We start from the raw sequence: 7449 nt of genomic DNA, 5'->3' as shown, positions 1-7449 counted from the left end.
GAAAAAAATTTCTATAGAATAAAATTTTGACAAAATATTCTATAGAAATAAAATTTTGACAAAAAATGTTTATATAAATAAAAATTGAATAAAATTTTCTATAGAAGTAAAAATTTGATAAAATTGTCTATAAAAGTAAAAACTTAACAACATTTTTTATAGAAATAAAATGTTAACAATATTTTCTGTAGAAATAAAATTTTGACAAAATTTGCTATAGAAATAAAATTTTGATCAAATTGCTCTAGAAAAAAAAATTTGACAAAATTTTCCGTAGAAATAAAATTTTGACAAAATTTTCTATAGAAATAAAATTTTGACAAAATTTTCTATACCCGTGTAAAAATTGGAGGATCCAATCCTATCTAATAATATCAAATTGGATCTAATTGGATCTGTTCAGATATTGGTTCAGACATAATTAGATATGCACAGATATGCTATATATGGTGCTAGATCTGGTTAGATATAATTGCAGATCTCATCATATATATTATAATATCTAATTATATCTGGCATATCTAATAATATATGCTTGGATAGGACCATATATAGCACTATATCTAATAAGATATGGTAGATATAACATCATATCTGACTATATATGGGGTTAAATACGGTCCAAAATATAATAAAAAAAATCATGAACAAGTTAAAAAGATTTTTGAAATACACGTTTACACCTCAATGTCATTATGTCAAATGTCAACGCCGTCAGGGGCATCACTTCTAAACAAATTTAACGCCAGACTAGCTGAGAAAATTAAGAAATTTAATATAATTGTTTTAAATGTGTTCCTTTGATAAAGTGTATATCGTTTCCTTTATTGCGGAGATTATGTAGGTAAGTAGATTGTATTTGTTATTTCCTTAGTAGTCATTTTCATATTGTTTTACTATTTTCTAGATTTGGAAAAAAAAGGAAACCTCAGTGGTGTACTGGTTAACATGTCCGCCTTGCATTCAAAATGTCACGGGTTCAATCCCAGTTCCGACCAACACCAAAAATTATTTCGGCGGTGGATTATCTCCTCGCAGTAATGTTGGTGACATTTCTGCTTCAAAGATTCTCTAAGTTGTTTCAGCGCAACGTGAAATGCCGATAGGACTCGATTATAGCAAGGAGGTCCCATGTTATTGAGCTAATTATTGAATCGAGCAGCAGTCTGTGATAAGTGAGATGTTGATCACTGTGATGTCATGATGGTCTGAATAGTATGTATGAGCCTAAAATAACAGCCTATCGCTATACCTAACCTAATCCCGAATACACTTTAAATGTGAGTATTAAAAGCAACATAAAATTATATGGCAATTTTTATTGCAACTTAAAGAAGAATGATCTAAAACAATACTAATACTTGCTTACATAGTTCAATATATTCCCATATTTGTTTATTCCTATATTTGTTTAATAATTGTTTTTTACTTAATTTCATTGCAGATTGCCTTAACGCTGTAATACTTTAGGTTAGGTTAGGTTAGGTTATGTGGCAGCCCGATGTATCAGGCTCACTTAGACTATTCAGTCCATTGTGATACCACAGTGGTGAACTTCTCTCTTATCACTGAGTGCTGCCCGATTCCATGTTAAACTCAATGACAAGGGACCTCCTTTTTATAGCCGAGTCCGAACGGCGTTCCACATTCTAGTGAAACCACTTAGAGAAGCTTTGAAACCCTCAGAAATGTCACCAGCATTACTGAGGTGGGATAATCCACCGCTGAAAAACTTTTTGGTGTTCGGTCGTAGCAGGAATCGAACCCACGACCTTGTGTATGCAAGGCGGGCATGCTAACCATTGCACCACGGTGTAATACTTTAGTCGCGTGTCTAAGTCCAAAGCAGAAGAAACAAACGAAAAAACCCTTGGACAACACTCTAACTCAACTGTCAATACTCTTAAATAGCTTTGATGGATCAATTTAAATTAAACATATTTATTATGCACATACTTTTTGTCTGTATTATTAAATAAAACTATTGATCTCATTTTATATACAAATTATGGGCTTTTATGTGTTGAAAGATCTCGAAAGATACAATTGTATCAAATAATATACAATTATATCAAATTAGATCTGATTAGATGTGTCTCATTTTTGAGATCTGATCAGATCCAATTTCATAGTATTTAGATCTGACCAGATATAACCATTTTTCGGATCTGCTCAGATCTGACCATATCTTGGCTCAGATCTAACCATATCAAATCAGATCCCCCAATTTTTACACGGGTAGACATAAAATTTTGACAAAATTTTCTATGGAAATAAAATTTAAACAACACTTTCTGTAGAAAAAAAGTGTTGACAAAATTTTCTGTAGAAATAAAATTTTGACAACATTTTCTATAAAAATAAAATTTTGACAAAATTTTCTATAGAAATAAAATTTTGACAACATTTTCTATAGAAATAAAATTTTGACAAAATTTTCTATAGAAATAAAATTTTGACAACATTTTCTGTAGAAATAAAATTTCGACAAAATTTTCTATAGAAATAAAGTTTTGACAAAATTTTCTGTAGAAATAAAATTTTGACAACATTTTCTGTAGAAATAAAATTTTGACAAAATTTTCTATAGAAATAAAATTTACAAAATTTTCTGTATAAATAAAATTATGACAAAATTTTCCGTATAAATAAAATTTTGACAAAATTTGATATAGAAATAAAATTTTAACAAAATTTTCGGTAGAAATAAAATTTTGACAAAATTCGTTTTGTTTTGTTATTGTTGGTTTTGTTCTGTAATCATAGTTGTTGTGTTTTGATTTCACCATGCATTGACTAAACTACAAGTGTAGCTTAACCAACAGATGATTTGACGGTGGCAAAGGAAAAGAGATATATGTACGAATTTATTTCGGCATAAGCCGGCTATCATGTAAAACCTTTTTTCGGAAGGTTCAAGTGTGGTTCATTGTTGGGTTTAATGAACTGCCTGAATTTATTCTGATAATTGGTTGATAGTTTTGCTGCAAGTAGAGGATGCTGATGAGGAATGTGGTAATTCCGAAACGTGCGTCCATCCAACCATCTTGCAGTCTATAGGGCTTTGCTCAAATAAATTTGACAAACATTCATTTTCTCTGTTGGTTAAGCTACACTTGTAGTTTAGTCAATGCATGGTTTTAAGCTGAAATAAAAAAAAAACAACAACAACAATTTTGACAACATTTTCTATAGAAATAATTTTCTATAGAAATAAAATTTTGACAAAATTTTCTATAGAAATAAAATTTTGACAAAATTTTCTGTAGAAATAAAATTTTGACAAAATTTTCTATAGACATAAAATTTTGACAAAATTTTCTATAGAAATAAAATTTTGACAAAACTTTCTATAGAAATAATATTTTGATAAAATTTTCTACAGAAATGAAATGTTGACAAAATTTTCTATAGAAATAAAATTTTAACAAAATTTTTTGTAGAAATAAAAATTTGACAAAATTTTCTATAGAAATAAAATTTTGACCAAATTTTCTATAGAAATAATATTTTGACAAAATAAAATAAAATTTTGAACAAATTTTGTATAGAAATAAAATTTTGCAGAGTAAGACTTGTTTTGTTTGGTAGTATTTTGGAAAAATGTTCCCCAAAATTTGGTAGATAATTTTTGGATCGAGTTGCAACCGTGATCACCATTCTATGGCGTTGGGTATAAAAATATCTCTATTTGAATACGATGAAGAAAGCCATTGCACAGGAATGTGACCAATACCGTCAGCGTGCAGCTTTTTTGATGTATTAATAAACGTAGTAATGACGTCTCTCCGTTAAAGTCGCATGTCTTTGTAGTAAGGAAATTTTTCTTAAAGTAAAAGAAAATTGATTTAAAGAAAACATCTTTGAATTAATTTAGATATTGGGTCTTTGGGTTAAAGATTAAATGCTTCAAGCCAAGTCATATTTTGTGGATTATGCATTTTTGATTTAAATTTTTGTTGAAATTAAGAAACCCTTGTTTACTTTAATGTATTAGATTTATTTTAGATTTTTATTGTTTCAAATGACAAAAGAGTCAAAAGTTGTTTTTTTTTTCATAAATTCACGCGAAACATATTTATGGAATCTGATATTTGCCATAATGAAACACGCTATAAAGAAACACATTGAAATATTTCATAAAAATCGGCTTAGATCTTCTCAGCTGTCGACCATTGTACATTATGTAAAGTCTAAGACAGATATTTCACTCACAAATAGCAATTATTTATATCCTAAGTCACAATAATATCATGGATATAAAAAGCGCAGCACGGCAACCCTGTACACGAATTTAACGTTGCAACGGTGTAGTGTGATCAGTTGTTAATCACAATACGTAGTCTCATGCGGTAGTATTTGTGTTGGGGGAATTAATACGTCCGTCCGCTAGTCATAAACATTTCCAGCGCGTTTGTGAGAAACTGGGTCAGCATGTCGAGCGACGATTCGTTACGATTTTAAGTTGAAGACCTAACGAATTGTTGGTTATGGTGTTGTTATTGTTGTGCTTGTAGTCTCATAGAAAGTGAAAACGATTATGGTGGTGGTGGCAACAGAGCCAAAGACTTCGACTGAGAGAAAAGCAGCCCTAATGAGAGTGCAGTGCATGAAACTCCAAAGACATTTAAAGCACGTTTTGTTTTGGATCGTTAGAAGGCAGCGAAAATACAACATCGACTTCTCTGACGTTATTGATAATAGCCAAAGAAAGAAGAAATGAAAATAAAAGATATGGGTATGGATAAATGCTAAAAAAGAAGAGAAGTATTACGATTCGACTCGCAGTGCGTTTTTTCATTTGTTTTGTTGTAGACGACGACGTTTAACGATTCACATAATACAACAATACCATAAAGAAGAAGAGATTTTATAGCGGTAAACGACAACAACAACAAACATAGATGTAATAGCCCTCGCAACAACAACGAATAGTTGATAATAAAATATTCAAAGTTATGCTATAATACGATGACAGAGATTTACTTTGCGTTTTGTCTTATTGGAAAATGGATTGATGTAGGTCGTCTATGTTATCAAGGGGAAGGGAGATGTTTTACAGTTCACCGCATAAAGCCTTAGTGCTAAGAATTTATAGTCGTTAGATAAAAAAAAACGAAGTATTGCACTAAGGATGCTTTTAAGACCCAATTCATTTTTAATCCTAGACAGTCACAATGACGACTCTTAATTTTGTTTTCGATCTAAACTGTATTTTGGTCCATTGGGAAATGAAAAATTTAAGTTATTCTAATTCAAAGATTTTATGAATTTTTGTTTAATATTAATTAAAAATGAACTGAATAAAAAATTAAACAAAATTCTGGTTCCCATATTTTCATGATGCAATTTAAAGCGCCTTGAAATAAGCCGTAGTCAAAATGAACAAGTATATATGGCCGTAAGTTCGGCCGAATCTTATGTACCCTCCACCATGGATTGCATAGAAACTTCTACGAAATACTGTCATCAACAATCGAATTACTTGGGTTGTGGTATCTTAAAACTTCTTAACATCGTTTTCTAAATTGTGAGTTAGTCCATACGTGGTATGTATTAGACAATACGTAGAGAGCCAGAACTGAAATATGGGGGTCGCTTATATGGGGAGCTATATACAATAATTAACTTGATATGGACCAATTTTTGTGTGATTGGGGATCGATTTATCTGAGGGCTATATATAACTTAGACCGATATGGGCCTAGTTTGGCATGGTTGTTAACGGTCATATACTAGCACAATTTTCAACTGACTCGGATGAAATTTGCTCCTCCAAGAGGCTCCAAAACCAAATCTCGGGATCGGGACTGATATGGACCACTTTTGGCATGGTTGTTATATATCATATACTACCACCACGTACCAAATTTCAACCAGATCGGATGAATTTTGCTTCTCCAAAAGGCACCGGAAGTCAAATCTGGGGATCGGTTTATATGGGGGTTATATATAATTATGGACAGATATGAACCAATTCCTGCATGGTTGTGGATACCACACGCAGAGAAGGAATATGATCACCTAAAACATGTTTCAAGAGCAAAATGTTATTTTTGTATGGTGACCATGTAGTATGTTTGTCACTAAAATGTTATTTTCTCGTCAAATATAACCTGCTTGCTGAAATCAGATTCATGATTTCCGAGAAAAAAACATGGTTGCGAAAACCATGTTACATGCTCACCACCCAAAAATAACATTTTGCTCTTAAAACATGTTTGAGGTGATCATATTCCTTCTCTGGGTGCATATACTAACATCACGTACCAAATTTCAAACGAATCGGACGAATTTTGCTCTTCCAAAGGGGCTCCGGAGTTCAAATCTGGCGATCGGTTTATATATGGGCTATATATAATTATGAACCGATGTCGACCATTTTGTGCATGGTCATTAGAGACCATATACTAACACCATGTACCAAATTTCAGCCGGATCGGATAAAATTTGTTTCTCTTAGAGGCTTCGCAATCCAAATCGGGGGATCGGTTTATGTGGGGGCTATATATAATTATGGACCGATGTGGACCAACTTTTGCATGGTCATTAGAGACCATATACTAACACAATGTACCAAATTTCAGCCGGATCGGATGAAATTTGTTTCTCTTATAGGCTCCGCAAGCCAAATCGGGGGATCGGTTTATATGGGGCTATATACAATTATGAACCAATGTGGACCAATTTTTGCATGGTTGTTAGAGACCATATACTAACACCATGTACCAAATTTCAGCCGGATCGGATCTTAGAGGATTCGCTAGCCAAATTTGGGGGTCCGTTTATATGGGGGCTATACGTGAAAGTGGACCGATATGGCCCATTTGCAATACCGTCCGACCTACATCAATAACAACTGCTTGTGCCAAGTTTCAAGTCGATAGCATGTTTCGTTCGGAAGTTAGCGTGATTTCAACAGACGAACGGACGGACATGTTCATATCGACTCAGAATTTCACCACGACCCAGAATATATATACTTTATAGGGTCTTAGAGCAATATTTCGATGTGTTACAAACGGAATGACAAAGTTAATATACCCCCATCCTATGGTGGAGGGTATAAAAGGGATGAAATTGGTGCACACACAAAAAAAAATAATTTTTAGATTCAATCACGAAATTAATTGATCCAATTAATTTTTAATTTAAATGTATTAAATCGCAGAAATGATAGTAACAATCAACGAAGTCAATTAAAAAATTTATTGATCCAATTAAAAAAGTAATTGATACTATTCATTTCTGATTGATTATTGTTTTAATTAACAAATTTCTTGAATCAATTACATTATAAATTGATTTTTTTTGTGGTAAATTCAATAAAAATTTTAATTGGAAATATGTTGGTGAAAATGTATTCTCTGTGTACAAATTTGAGTTTTGTGTTCCTGATATTAGATTTTATTATTTTTTCTGGATTTGGACAATTTAAGTCCACAACTT

General features: G+C 31.8%; 2 long non-coding RNA genes across 3 annotated transcripts; both read left to right on the top strand.

The window, feature by feature from the left end:
- Positions 1-415: 415 nt before the first annotated feature.
- LOC142239206 (uncharacterized) lies at positions 416-2006 on the top strand. 2 transcript variants are annotated; one of them, XR_012722953.1, is made up of 4 exons: positions 422-844; positions 908-1280; positions 1445-1470; positions 1827-2006. It is a non-coding gene; the product is annotated as an uncharacterized LOC142239206 (long non-coding RNA). The 2 variants fall into 2 exon arrangements; XR_012722952.1 differs by having other exon boundaries at positions 416-844; positions 908-1470.
- Positions 2007-4373: 2367 nt separating this feature from the next.
- Positions 4374-4981, top strand: LOC142241472 (uncharacterized). Its single transcript, XR_012723648.1, has 2 exons — positions 4374-4738; positions 4789-4981. It is a non-coding gene; the product is annotated as an uncharacterized LOC142241472 (long non-coding RNA).
- The last annotated feature ends 2468 nt before the right edge of the window (positions 4982-7449 follow it).

The sequence above is a fragment of the Haematobia irritans genome, chromosome 5 (assembly GCF_050003625.1).
Source record: "Haematobia irritans isolate KBUSLIRL chromosome 5, ASM5000362v1, whole genome shotgun sequence".
Taxonomy (NCBI): Eukaryota; Metazoa; Arthropoda; class Insecta; order Diptera; family Muscidae; genus Haematobia; species Haematobia irritans.
Note: the sequence above shows the minus strand (reverse complement) of the source record. Positions and strands in the feature narration are given on the sequence as shown.